The sequence below is a fragment of the Trachypithecus francoisi genome, unplaced genomic scaffold (genome assembly GCF_009764315.1).
Source record: "Trachypithecus francoisi isolate TF-2019V2 unplaced genomic scaffold, Tfra_2.0 Lachesis_group2, whole genome shotgun sequence".
Classification (NCBI taxonomy): domain Eukaryota; kingdom Metazoa; phylum Chordata; class Mammalia; order Primates; family Cercopithecidae; genus Trachypithecus; species Trachypithecus francoisi.
Genome location: NW_022681465.1, coordinates 152144517 through 152159554, shown reverse-complemented (window position 1 = coordinate 152159554; position 15038 = coordinate 152144517). Strand labels below are relative to the sequence as shown.

Here is a 15038-nt window from a genome sequence, read left to right as displayed (position 1 = left end):
TGCGGTTAGCCGAGATCACACCGTTGCACTCCAGCCTGGGCAATAAGAGCAAAACTCCATCTCAAAAATACATACATGCATATATACATAAGTAAATAAATAAAAATAAAAATAGGCCTGCTGCAGTGGCTCACACCTGTAATCCCAGCACTTTGGGAGGCCAAGGCAGGTGATCATGAGGTCAGGAGATCAAGACCATCCTGGCCAACATGGTGAAACCCCATCTCTACTAAAAATACAAAAATTAGCCAGGCGTGGTGGTGTGCACCTGTAGCCCCAGCTACTCAGGGGGCTGAGGCAGGACAATCACTTGAACCCTGCAGGCAGAGGTTGCAGTGAGCCGAGATTGTGCCACTATACTCCAGCCTGGGCAACAGTGCGAGACTCCGTCTCAAAACAAACAAACAAACAAACAAATAAATAAAATAAAATAAAATAAAATAAAAATAATAGAATCTATCTTTCGTTTTTAAAATTTATTTATTTAGAGACAGGGTCTTGCTCTGTCACCCTGGCTGGAATGCAGTGGTACTATCACAGCTAACCCTAACCTTGAACTCCTGGGCTCAAGCAATCCTCCCACCTAGCCTCCCAAGTAGCTAGGACAACAGGCATGTACTACCACATCCAGCTAATTATTTAAACAAAACAAAACAAAACAAAAAGCCACTTCGTTTGCTGGCCATGGTGGCTCACGCCTGTAATCCCAGCACTTTGGGAGGTGAAGGCAGGAGGATCACCAGGTCAGGAGATCGAGATCATCCTGGCTAACACAGTGAAACCCCGTCTCTACTGAAAATACAAAAAGTTAGCCAGGCATGGTGGTGGGCACCTGTAGTCCCAGCTACTCGGGAGGCTAATAAGGCAGGAGAATGGCGTGAACCCAGGAGGTGGAGCTTGCAGTGAGTAGAGATTGCGCCACTGCACTCTAACTTGGGTGACAGAGCGAGACTCCGTCTCAAAACAAACAAACAAACAAACAAAACAAAAAACTTTTTTTAGGGGATAACGTCTCGCTAGGTTGCTCAAGTTGGTCTCAAACCCCTGGGCTCCAAATATCCTCCCAACACAGCCTCCCAAAGTGTTGGGATTATAGGCGTGAGCCACCATCTCCAACTTACCTCAGTTTCTGATTGCTTATGGAAGAACCCTTACCTAAGGGCAAACCAATGAAAATAAAATCAATTCCAACTCAAAAACACAGATTTAATATGCCTAAAACAAAGTGATCTGAAACAAATAATGTGACTCATTAAGTGAGAGAAACCTACAGGGTTTCACTTAACAGGTGCTTCTGCTGAGCAAACTAGATCTAAATTTTTAAATTTTATTTTTTAATTGACACATAATTATATATATCTATAATTTTGTATGTAAATTTATAATTATGTATGTTTCTATACATACAAAGTATAATGATCAGATTAGGGTAATTCACATATTTATCATTTCAAACAATTGTCTTTTTTTCTGTTGGCAACATTCAATATCCTCCTTCTAGCTATTTGAAACTAAGTGTTACTGTTAACTATAGTCACCCTACAGTGCTGTAGGACACTAGAACTTATTGCTCCTATCTAGTCGTAATTTTACATCCTTTAACAAATCTTTCCCTATTTTCCCTTCCCCCTACCCTTCCCATCCTCTAGTATCCTCTGTTCTACTTTTTACTTCTGTGAGATGAACTTTTTTTAGCTTCTACATATGAGTGAGAACATGCAGTGTCTAACTTTCTGTTCCTGGCTTATTTCACTTAACATAATGTCCTCTATTTCCATCCATGTTGCTGCAAATGACAGGATATCATTCTTTTTTATGGCTGAATAGTATTTCATTGTGTATATAAACACTACGTTTTCTTTATTCATTCACCTGTTGTTGGACTTATGGGTTGATTCCATATTTTGGCTATTGTGAATAGTGCTGCAATAAATATGGGGGTGCAGCTGTCTCTTCGATATACTTTCTTTTGGATAAATGCCCAGTAGTGGGATTGCTGGATCATATGGTAGTTCTATTTCTAGTTTTTTGAGAAACCTCCATACTGTTCTCCATGGTAGCTCTACCAGTTTACACACCTGCCAGGATAGAAGAGTTCCCTTTTCTCTGCATCCTCATCAGCATTTGTCATCTTTTTTGTCTCTTCATCCTAATTGGGGTGAGATGATACCTCATTGTGGTTTTGATTTGCATTTCCCTGATGCTTAGTGATGTTGAGCATTTTTTCATATATTTCTTGGCCATTTATATGTCTTCTTTTGAGAAATGTCTGTTCAGATAATTTGCCCATTTTTAAACTGGATTGTTTGTTTGCTGTTGAGATGTTTGAGTTCCTTGTACATCCTAGTAGATCCAAATTTCTGATGTGATATGACATCTGACAAAGCCACAACAGTAAAGCAAGTGCCTCATAATTATCCAAAGATATTCAGAGGAAAGGAAAAAGATGGCAAAAGCTAACGTTAGCGTGAAAACTTATCAGATCAAGAATGAGGATAAGTAAATCTCCAACTTCAACTGGAAACAGAAATGGCTGAAATTAGAGTAGGAACAAATAAAATTTTAAAAAATATTGAAAGATACCAATTTGTAAATAAAATGTAAAATGTTGATGTCTGGTATTTCAAAGTAGATGTAAAAATCATGCTCTTGGAAAGGGCTGATACTCAAAACTTCTTCAAAGTAAGTTAAACATAAATACTATAGGCATGCGGTGGGGGAAAGGGGAGGAGAAGGGAATGGCAGAGTTAGTTTAGACTGTGCAAGCTGTGGAGGAAGACTGTCTGGGTTCTAGCTCTGCTATTTAGTAACTGTGATTTGGGCAGGTGTCTTAATCTCTGCATCTCAGTGTTCTCATTTATAAAATGGGAATAATAGAATCTACTCATAAGGTTGTTGTTAGCATTTTATTAGCTAATATATAAAGAGTGCTTATGCAGTGTCAGTATATAATAAGGGCACTATATAGCATCATACTTCTAAAAACAATGTATCTAAAGATTAACGACGATAACATTTAATCAGAAAATCAAGAAGAAATCTGACACAGATCTACAATCCCTTATCCAAAATCCTTGGGAACACATGTGTTTCTGGATTTAATTTTCTTATATTTTAGGGCACAATACATTGTATTATCTGTATTTTACTTAATATGTAGCAACCCTTCATCAAACACACTAATGTTGCTACAATGAAATGTATCAATAGTCACACTAAATGGAATACTTTTTTTTTTTTTGAGACAGAGTCTTGCTCTGTCACCCAGACTGGAGTGCAGTGGCATGATCCCAGCTTGCTGCAACCTCCGCCTCCTAGATTCAAGTGATTCTCATGCCTCAGCCTCCCAAGTAGCTGGGACCACAAGTATGTGCCACCACACCCAGCTAATTTTTGTATTTTTAGGAGAGATGGGGTTTCACCATGTTGGCCAGGCTGGTCTCAAACTCCTGGCCTCAAGAGATCCTCCTGCCTTGGCCTCCCAAAGTGCTGGGATTATAGGCATGAGCCACCACACCTAGCCCATAAAGGATAATTTTAAACAGATTCATGTCAGTTCAGATTTTGCCACTAAATGAATTAAGAAATTTTTTTGTATTTTGGAATTACAGATAAGGGATTGTGAAGCTGTATCTGTAGAGCCATAAATCTTATTTATTAAATAACAGAATAATCATTAAGGGAAATATACAGCAATAATGATATTAAATGAAAAACTTTTCTGAAAACCTAATGAATACTCAGAAAACCTAGTAAGTTTCTTTTTCACTTAAGAAAAAACAAAAAAATGTATATATAGTTATCATACAGGATATTACTTGGCTTACACTTGTGTGACTTTTTGTGACATAAATTGTCCACAATGCCTCCCTGGAACATCTCCCTGTATGTTCCCATGACTGACTATTTCAGATCTCTGTTCAAATGTTACTTCTTCAGAGAGGCTTCCTTGATCACTCTATTTAAAATACTCGGTGAGCAGCTTGCACAGACATTTTCACATACAATCACATGGAAACTCTCTTTCCCCTTTCCTATTTTCTTCTTCTTTTTAGCACGTATTACTAACTAACATTATATTATACATTTGTTTATTATCTGTCGTGCATAGACTGGAAACTCTATGACAGCAGAAATTTCATTTTGTTCAAGCATCTAGAACAGTATCTGGTAAATAGACATTTGATAAATATTTTCAAAACATGACCCAAGAAAATAAGGCTGACTGAAAAACAACAAAGGATTCCAAGAACTAGTCCTAACATAGCAGGCCATACCTACTTTCCAGAAGTTCAAGGCCAGAAAAAAAAGAGCCATCTAAATACCAAGCGTAACATGTTTATGTAAGATGTCTATTTTTATAGTAATATAAAAAAACTCATCATATACATACTTATTAAGTAAATATTTCCTATCTAGGAAATATAAGCTAATCATTACATTTACTTTATCTTAAATTTTATTTTTTATTGATACAAAATACTTGTACATAGTTTGGGGCTACATTTAATAATTTAATACATTCATACAATTTGTAAAGATCAAATCAGTGTAATTGGGATATCTATCATCTTAAATTTTTGTCTTATGTTATTTGAATTATTCTCTTTTAGCTATTTTGAAACATACAATAGATTGTTATAAACTATAGCCACCCTACTGATTTATCACTATCAAACTGTATATTTACATTAATCAACCTCTCTTCATCCCTCTTCTCCTCTCCCCTTCTCAACCTCTGGTAACCACCAATCTACTCTCTGTCTTCATGAGGTAGCTGCTGGGATTACATGCATGAGCCACTGCACCCGGCCAGGATTTCATTTTTTTTTATGGCTGAATAATATTCCATTGCATATGAATCAATTTTCTTTAACCATTCATCCACTGATGGGCACTTAGGTTGATTCCATATTTTGACTATTTCAATAGGACTTCAATAAACATGGGAGTACAGCTACCTCTTTGATATGTTGATTTCCTTTCTTCTGCATATATACCCACTAACGTAACTGCTGGATCATATGGTAGTTCTACTTTGTTTTCAGAGGCACTTCCATACAGTTTTCCATAGTGGCTGTACTAATTTACATTCCCACCAACAGTGTATGAGGGTTCCCCATTCTCCACATCCTTCCACCAGTATTCATTATTCTCTTTTTGATAAAAGCCATTTTAACTGGGATGAGATGATATCTCATTGTGGTTACATTTACATTTAATAATTAATTTTGAGTATTTTGTTTGAGTATTTAAGTAGACAAAAAAAGTATGCTCAAAAGATAAAAATGATTACTATAACACGAAATATTAAAGAAATAACTGACTTTATATTTTTCACTTGGAGTATTGTCTTGATTTCTTCCCGACACATTTTAATCACCACAGAAAGAAATCTCACTGTCCTTCTTCATCTAATTGCAAAGTGCTAGTGCATTAGGTTATAAAAATGGCCTGGATTAGCCTCAGAAGGCACTGGTGTCTGGTTGTATGTATGTACAGCAACACGTTGCATTTAAAAGTAAGCAAGCAAAGGAGTTTTAGAACTACCATAAAATATGCAACAAAGTTCAATAGTGCTATCCAGTTCAGATACATTCACTCTTTGGAAAAACTCAGCTTTCTTCTCCATCTCTAAGTTCATCTACATGTTAGTTCTGACATCTGAATTACATTTAAAAACAAGGAAAGAAAATAAAGGTGCAAATAAGAATTTAGGTCACACTCTGCAAAAGTATCAAGAATAACTACCATTTTCAAATTGTCATACTTGTAGCCTACAAATTTACATTTTGCTGATTATGGTAAATGTAAGACAACAGTATCATTTCAACATGTTACTTTTATTTTGGTATTTTATTCTTGCCATTACTCTTAAATGATAAAGAAACATATGCTTCAACAGTACTTAATGACTTTCAAACTGTTATCCCAGATTCTATAAAGATTTTCTATGAGAATTACTTGAAAAAAATGGAAATTGAGATTGTATACATTTTCTATAGGAAGAGGAACCCTTGGAATAAAACAAATTAGCACACACATCTGGCTCAGGTGCTGTTAACCAATGATTCCAGAATGGGAGGAGATGGGTCAAAAAGATGAAGCCAGACAACTGATACTAAAAAAGATCAGAGACTCATAGTTACATAAAATTTGACAAATGAGATCAAGTCTAAATAATTACTGGTCCCTTTGCTCTCAAGTTATTGTTTAGTGAGTTTCATCTGGATAAACACATTTTGGTGGTGGTGTAGTTAGGAGGATGAGAAATGATGTTCCCCAGCTTTATCCCCTCAACAGAGAGGGTTCTGCTTACCTGATTATGAAAACCAATTCAATATCATGTTAGCATTTAAGGAGTAAACTAAAGGATTCACTTTAACTACTCTAACATCTCCAAAGAAAAAGCTGTCCTTGCTTAAAGCAAAAATTCAAGATTGCTACTATAGTCTGTTTCAGTGCACATATCAACTCTACAAGTCTCACACTTCTGACCCTTGTCTTCAAGTCCCTAAACTGGAATAAAACCAGATAAATGCCTGAGGAACCACTTCGCACCCTAAACACGTGCAAACTTTGTTCAACAGAACATTTTACTGCCAAAATGGAGTTGGCAGAAGTTTGGAGCAAAGGCCCCCAGGCTGCATGATTTGTTGGCACCAGAGAGCTTAAAAATCTTAACATAATACTGCAGAGTTTGAGTACTACCAATTTGCTTGAGACTCCTCCTCCAAGTTTGACTTGAGAATGATGGAAGCTGCCATGAAGAAAGACTATTAACACTTCATCCTCTATCCAGAAACACTTTTATTTCTCACTCCTGATTGTCATACCTCTATATTCCTTGGTGGTTGTATTTACACGGTAAATCAAATGGAGTCTATTTTTAAATGAATATAAATTCAATTGTATTGGGTTGCTTGGATAAAGGGACACAGATAACTACTATAAATACACAAAATTAATTATGACAAAGTTCTACTTAGAAAACACTTGATCCAAATAACCCCCATATATCACAATTTCTTAACCTAAAAATGTGGGAGAAATTAAGATATAGAATTACCTGTAAATTGCTACCGTTTTACATTTGGTTCAGCTTGTCTTCCCACATCTGTAAGCCTGAATGATGGCAGTTTATCTTGGATGTGAACAAGTTAGGAAAGCCAGGAAAGAAGCCAAGTAGAGTTCTCTTCAACAAGGGTCAACAATAAAGTCTTACTTGGAATTTTCATAAGCTTGATGCTGTTAATTAGGAAAAACTGCATCTGAATTTTAAAATTACAGTTGAGTACAGGCAACTATATAACTAGCAACTTCAAACCTGTAAATGCTTGATAAATATGTAGTACTGAGAAGGGATGGTTTGCTTTGGAAGGTTATCTTCTGCTATGTTTCAATAAAAGACAAGGTTTAAAGAGATGCTACTTGCTCCTCAAACACCTAAAAAACTTTTTTCTTGAAACTTTCTAACGTTTTCCCGCCGTAGCTCCATGTATTTTATTAATGTCTCTGATAGCCTTTCCGTTTTTCCTCTAGAACTTCCAAGTTTTCTAATTCTCAGCTATGATTTTATATCATAAAATCACCAGCTTTTAATCTCCACAATACAGTTGGAAACATTTAGGACAGAATATCCTTTAGGATACTAAGTTGCAGAAGATTGTACTTCCAAGGATATTTATATAGTAGTGCTGCCACCTAAAGATGAGGTGAATATAAAGAAGCAATTCAAAGGAAATGACCCATCACCCTTAAGCCAGTCTCATTTTCTCACCTCCAGCTGGGAATTAATAAGCATGATGTTGTTGCTGTGTGTTAACAGGGAAGTTGAATTGTTTCGCAATAACTTATTTCTGAGCTCTAATTCTCTGTGGCAGAAAATTTCAGACTCAAAACCTTTTCTAGTCCTCTGCGATTCTTCTCAGCCATCAGGCACTGCCTACAACACTAAAAGGGGGCAGCAAAAGAAACTTGGAAGAAAACAATTGAGAGATTTCTGGTTTACTGAATAAAGCAGGCAATAATATACCTTAGAGTTTTCCCTCTATCAGTGATAGACTCCTCACAACGCTGAACAACTGACTACATTTTGATGACTCAGTTTCCATCTGTAAAATGGGATTAATTATACCTTAGTCCTACTTGCCTCGCAGGCTCAACTAGATATGCTTCTAGAAAAGGTCCTCTAACAAGTGAGTTTAAAAGTCTACCATTGCCTAATAAAGGGTGTATCTGCAAAGTAACTTCAAAACAAAATACAGTTAAATAGGCTGAGGCAATGATTACGTTTTCCTAAATCACAGTTGGACTTCTCCGAGGTCTATTTAAATACTGATAAAGATGATAAAGGCAGTTTTTATTTTGCTGCAGTTATGAGCTGATCCACGTTCCATCTACGTACTCAGTGTTGCAGGATGGAAATGTGACAGCATAGAAAGCGAGGGAAAGCGTTACCGTGCACCAAAAATCTTGTCTAACTTGATACGATTTCAAGAAGACTGTCTTAAAGGGCATTTTATAATTTCACATTTAGCCCTTGCGTAGCAACTTAGGAAAATTAACTTTTACCCTTTCCCCCTCGGCCCAAGAAAGTCGCATTCCCTCAAAGGGGCCCGGCTTCAACATATTACACTGCGTGGGAGGCTGGGCATCAACCCCACGCTTCCTGTCAAGGATTCCTGGGGCCAGAGCCTGAAAAGTGGTCTAGCCCCTCTTCTCTATGTTAACTCTCTCCTTACAACCCCTCTCGGCGGGTGTCTGAGGGCCAAGGTGAGACCTTCCCGGGAGATGAAAGGCCTATTGCCTCCTCAGAGACACGGGCGGAGCTGGGGCGGGGGTGCGGCGTGATCGGGCGGTAGCGGCAGCCGCAACGATGCACAGGGCCCTAAGTTGGAGCTGGCGCAGGCCCTTCAGAGTTCTATCCCCGCCTGAGCCTGGCTTCGGCCTTCAGAAGCCCAACAAGTAATAGGTCCTTCTGGGCGCTGCGGGCGGTGGGTGGAGGAAGTGTGGGCGGAGAGGCCACAGACAGCCCCCTCCTCAGACGCGCCTCAAGGCCTGGGCCGCGGAATGTTGACGCGCCCGCAGCCGAGAGGGCGCGCTCACGCGCGAGGGGGGCGGAAAGAGCGCGCTCGGCGGCCGCCGCGGCGGCAGCTAAAACCGAGGGACGCGAGAGCGAAGGGCGCGAGCCACGGAGTTGGGAGGAGGGATGGGGAACGCGGAGCGCGCGCTGACGTCGCCTGGAGTCACGCACGGAGCGCCGGGTTACGCGCCGACGTCTGGCTGCCACGACTTGCCGTCGGCGGCGGCGGCGGCGGCGAGCGGATCCCGCAGGGGAAGGAGGAGGAGGAGGGAGAGCCAAGGGGGCTGTGAGTGAGCGGGAGAAGCAGGGTGTGCGCCGGACTTGCCCGCGGGAGGGAGAGCGAGCGAGAGCCGAGCCAGCCATCCGAGCCGCCTCCTCCTCCTCCCCTCGGCGTCCCGCCCCCGCCTGCCAGCCCGCCCTCCTTCCTCCTTAGCCCGCACAGCCCAAGTGAGGCGCAGCTCGGCTAGCGCCGCTGTCCAGGACAGGTGTGCGCGCGCGCGCCCTCCTCCCCTCCCCCTTCCTCGCGCCTGCCTCGCGCGCGCCCTCCCTCCCGCCAGCCTGCGCCCTCCCTCACCTGCGGCAGGACAGCGCCCGCCCGCCCGCCCGGGTAAGCCCCTCGCGACCTTCCCTGCTGCCACTGCCACAGCTCGAGGTGCCGCCCGCCCCGTCCCCTCTACTTGCCCTCTCAGCACAGGAATAATTATAGTACCATTGCAGACATCCCCGCACCCTCCCTCTTGGAGACCCAGGCGGTGCAGCAACGTTCTCCCCCACCCCCCGCAGCGAGAAACGAATGAACCCCCTCCTACTTCCAAAAGAGAACAAAATAACACGCCCCTTAAGAAAAGAGACGATCCTACCTCCGCAGGTGCTGGAGACCACCAGTGATGCGTTTGCTTAGCAATCCCTGAGCCCCATTTCCCCTGGCCGCCTTCGCCTTGGGGCCTGGGACTGTGCGCTAGACGTGGCTGACACTCCCTGCACGGCAACAGTGGAAGGAGGGAGAGGAAGGAGAGTTCTGTAACCCAGGCTTCACTGCCAACCCCTCCTCTGTTCGGCTGCCCCCACCCCACCACCACCAAATGCATACACCCGCCCAGGATGCGTTGTAAAAACAAAACCAGAAAACAAAACAAAACAACAACCAAAAAAACCCTTTGGTGCTGACATCGCAGATGAAGCCAGGCCCAAAGATGGGTGGCCCGAACAAGGCATTTTTACTGCCCGACAGCGCTGGGTCAGCTCCACAGCTCCTCTGCCTTTGTCCGAGGGCAAAAGGAACGGATGTGAAGCTGAGGGGTCTTCTCTGTGAGCGGCGGTGGGACCCGGAGGCGGGCTGTGATGTTTGTAGGGGAAGGCACCCAACCAATATATCTGCCATAAACCTGAACTTGGGTTGGAGAGGCCCAAGAGACTGGCTGGGGTAACTCTGGTTCGTAGCTGTCTACCCCGGAATAAATGCCACCTTCCTTTCCGCGGTGTCGGCGGGACCCTCTGTTGAGGGTTCTAATTCGTTTTGGTCTGGGCTCCTTACATTTCTGGCCGGCCAGGCGCTTTTGGACAGCTTTTCGCAGCGGTGTCTATGTTTGTGTTCGGTGTCCTTGGAAGGGAGGTCCCAGAGCTTTACAATAGGCTGGATTTGGTTTGACATCTTTTGGTGGACTGTCAAAGGGGAAAGGAAATTTTTGGATTACTTCAAGATCTCCCACCGCCCCCGCCCAACTGACGTTTGCGAATTGCGGCTTTGGAAATTGGAGTGTTGACTAGAGTGTGGAGAGAGAGTTGCTGATTTCATTGCTTTGAGTACTAGTAAAACCATTTAAGTATCAGCCGGAAGGGAGACAGCTATTGACATTTACATCGGTTCTGTTTGGACCTTTGGAGTACATAAAATGTCGGGTTCTCTGAATCTTTTATCGAATTTAGAATGTCTGCTACGTTTATTTAACTCTTCTGCAAATGCTTAAAATGAAAACATTTTGGAAATGCGAGGATTTTTATCAAGTGGATTGTTCTCTTCATATTTTAAATGTTTACTTCATATCTTTAATCCTAAACATTAAAATAGCATTGAAGAGGCATGATTTTCAAGATTAAGTGAACTGTAGAAAAGGGATACGCTTTTAAAGAACGATCTGGGAAATGCTGTTACTATTAGTCGTTGTTGTTGTTAAATGTTAAGATGTATTTGAGTTTCTCAATTTTTTTGGTAGATAGTCATGAGAAGAAATGGCTAATTCCTCCACTTTGAACATTTACAGTACAACATCCCAGTTAGTTTTAATGATTTGGATATTGAAGATGTCTGGTTTAAGACTGGTATTTAACCTAAGTATCACTTGAAAACACAAGCTCTAATGTTCATTATTTTGGAAATTTGTGATTTTGTAAAATATTAATCAACATATTGTTTCTATTAGGAGCTCTATAATCAGAAGGGTTTACTACCCAGAGGTAGACAACCTCTTTCCAAGTCTATTTTATAAATGTGTGTTGATTTTTACTTTATAAAACCAAAGCTGAATTAGATTATTTCAGAATCACCTGTAGTTCAGGCTGAAGAAAATTAAAGCTTTTTTTCCTTTTTGTTCTGCCTAATGTATATTTCTTTGCGCACAATTTTTTGTTGGTAAGAGTTTGTTAAATACATAGAGACAGTGGGATTAAAAATAAAGCAGTCTCTATTCTCTTTAAAATGTGTCTGTTGTATTAATAATAAAAGGGCTCAAGAAATCTAGAGACATTGTCTTTAAAATGTAAGCATATTTTGAGGAGAAAGGAAATGTTTACTTTTTCACAAGTTTTTCATTAACATGGATTTTTGCTGCATATTAATTTGCTGTATATTTCGTTTTCCTTTTGTCTTTCCTACATTGTAATGAAATTATACATTTAGTTTTACAACTATTTGTTTTACAGTAACAAATTCAAACATCTGGATACTAGAACAGACTTTTCATTCACGAAGTTAGTATATTGTTTAGATAATTAACGAATGGTTAGAAGTCTTAAAATCCACTTATTTTCTAATGACTTTTCAGTGTTAAAATGCAAATATAACTGTGAAGTTTTATTTAAACTTTTTGTTTTAAGACTTTTTGGGAAGTTTATATTCATTTCTCCCAGATTGCCTTTTAAGGCTACTGTACACTATAGCCCAAGGAAAGCTGCCTTTCACCTCCTTAGTCTGAGAAAAAGCCCACACTTACAGGCTTACTCTGAAATTCACTCTCGTTTCAGTAGTGAAAATATGCTAAAATCCTATTTATCACTGAATGATTTCGGAAATGGCATTGTTAATCTTGTTTGCTTTTTAGATACTCTTATAAAGTGGGAGAGAAGCTGGCATATAAGGGCAAAAGTTTTATACATATATAATGAATAGAATAAAATAAGTACACATTTATGTGGAGAGATCTAGGTCCCAGTCATTTGCTGATTTGAGCTTAAAATTCCCAGTTTAAGTGTACAAATGATATTCAACTTGTGTTCTGTCTAGAAACTTCATCAGTTGCCTCTGCGCTGGGGAACTAAGAAGTCAGTTCTTGGTGGCAGTCACTTTTTCAGAAAAACAGGGCACTTCCAAACTCAGATCACTTCGGAATCCCTGTATATAGATGTCTAGGACGGAGGGCAAGAAAATTTAGACTGGAAGTAGGGATAGGAACGTGGGCAGTTTCGAGTCTTAGTCTTCCGTCCTGGGGGCAGCAGTCAGCACAGAGGAAAGGCAGGGACTGGCAGGGGGTGGGTGGGGCCCTCATCGTATTCTCATTGGCCTTTTTGCTGCCTTGAGTTCTCATTAGGGGGCAGGGGCTTGGTTTGACTAGAGGTAAACTCTTGAGGAAGAGCAGCAGCCCTTCTAGATCGGATTATACCAGATCTTAACCTCAGTTTACAAGTGAAGCATAATGCCCCACACCATTCTCTGTGGAGAGCCTGCTACTCAGCCTTTTTGTCCCTGGAGAGGCTGGGGTCTATCCAGGGTCCTGATTGCTACTGTTTGAGTATGGAGGAGCTACTGCTTCTTCACACATGTATTTCTGTGCAGTTGAAAGTGCTTCAAAAGTTCCTGTGTCCCTTTCCCAATAGACTTTGGGACAGGGGAGGGAGTGCAGAAAAAATCAACACGGAAAGAGTACTACAGGGTACTAGAGGTTGCCCCCCAAATAAGGGGAAGTTCTTTATGGGACCCAAAGACTAGGTTTTTTTATCTCTTGGTGTGGGGCCTTCCCTTCAGAGAGCCATTTCAGGGACGACTGGCATAGGTGGGTGGTTCTGAGACGGGTGCACAGGACTGCGCCTGTTTGCTCCTTGGTGGCCAGGTGCTTCTTGTTTCTTTTCAGTGGGAAGTCGCAAACTTCAGCCCAGGGCTGAAGCAGCTAATGCTGAGTAGAATGGGGTTCTTGCTAAGAGAAAAAGGAAGCTGTGAATGAATAATTAGCAGGAAAGTTTGTTCAGGAGGTGAAGGGATATGGTAAGGGGGCTTTGAGGGTTCGGGAATCAACAAGGCTTATTCTCTAGGCTGCTCTTGGTTTCTTGATCGTTAGTCCACTCTTTTCTAAGAAGCTGGGCAACCATATTCCCAGTTGTCTCTCCGGCTAAGAGTGAGGGAGGCAAGTCTCCTTACTTTTGGGGGAAGAAGGAGATGCTCAATGGGAATAGAACCTGCAAATGGAGCAGGTATACTTTTCTCAGGATAGAGGCAACGATATGTGCTTGAGAAAGCCAGGGGCAGAGCTGTGTGATCTGTATCCTCTCAGCTGCCTGTAGAAGGTGACGGGGGAGAGTGTGGGAGCATTGGCAGGGGGTCCCCTGGAGATAGGCCTTAGCTTTCCCCACAGTGCCAGCGCTGCAGACTGCAGTGAGAGAGTACGAGCACTCAATACTATCTGGAAATAGGCCCTAGGTTATACATCAGGTCTAGTAAGAGAGAAATCAGTTAATCTCTGAGCCCCTCCTCTACTCCTGAGCACCTTTCTAACACCAGAGAAGATCCCTTTTAGCTATCACCGTCCGAAGACTCACTGGTTAATTAATGGTCAGCAGCCTAGCTGTCTGCATAAAAACCAGCGACCATTTAATGTTTTACTTTTGGGAGTGGGTCTCTCCTTGACAGAAGTTTCTGGGAGGAAGAGTAAAAGGGGCAAGCGAACCTGCTTTAATGAATCCCGTAAGGAACTGCGTTTCCCAGGAAATTCCTGACATTTTTAGCTCATGAATTTCCGAAAGCCTGCTTGGTTTTCTTCTCCATTCTGGGTCCTTCCAGAAAGGAAGAAGAGTGGGCTAGGGTCTGAATGCTCACAGGGCCTGGTTCATCCGCAGAGCTGGCCAGCAACCCAGGCTGGGCTCAGCCCTGAGCAGGGTGCCCCCTTCCCCAAATCTCAGGAGGAGGAGGGGGAAGCGGGCGGGCAGGCAGGCAGTCTTGATCCCAAGGGGGACTGGCTGCAGGTTTTTGGGTGAGTGTGGGGTTTCTTTTTGATTGTTGCATGTGGGGAAGGGCAGAGTCGACGGGAACAGGCACTGCGGGCACCCTAGCCCTGGTGCGTCTACTGTCCTCTGTTGGGCTCCCCCCATCGGTGAGTGCGCCCGCCCGCCCGACCGTGCGGGGCTGCGGTTGGGGGGAGGGGGGAGCGGGATCATCTGAGGCCAGAGCCACTGCCGTGTGTGCGGGGAGGGGGAGCGGCGGGAGCGAGAGGAGGGAGAGGGGAGGGACAGGCTAGGTGTCTGCTGCTCCGCGCCACTGCTGCCGGCGCCCCGTCCTCATCCCCAGTAGCCCCCTCTGCAGCTAAGGGTTACCACCGCACCACCTCTCTTCCTTGCCTGCCTCAGCGGCCAGGGCTGTGCGGTAGGAGACAACCCAGCCGGGTGGCGGGCGGGCCTGTCTAGGTTTGGGTTTGGATCTGACTCAGGCCCGCATGAGAGGGGGTGGCCGTGACTCGGTGTCCCCTCTCTG

At 42.6% G+C, this 15038-nt stretch overlaps 1 protein-coding gene across 2 annotated transcripts in view; it reads right to left on the bottom strand.

The window, feature by feature from the left end:
* NRG2 (neuregulin 2) overlaps positions 1-10136 on the bottom strand; it is a 271056-nt gene extending 260920 nt beyond the window's left edge. For both annotated transcript variants that reach the window (XM_033181023.1, XM_033181026.1), the window contains exon 1: positions 9946-10136. The gene's annotated coding sequence lies outside the window, so the exon portion shown is untranslated. The remainder of the gene's footprint in view (positions 1-9945) is intronic.
* Between the last annotated feature and the right edge of the window lie 4902 nt (positions 10137-15038).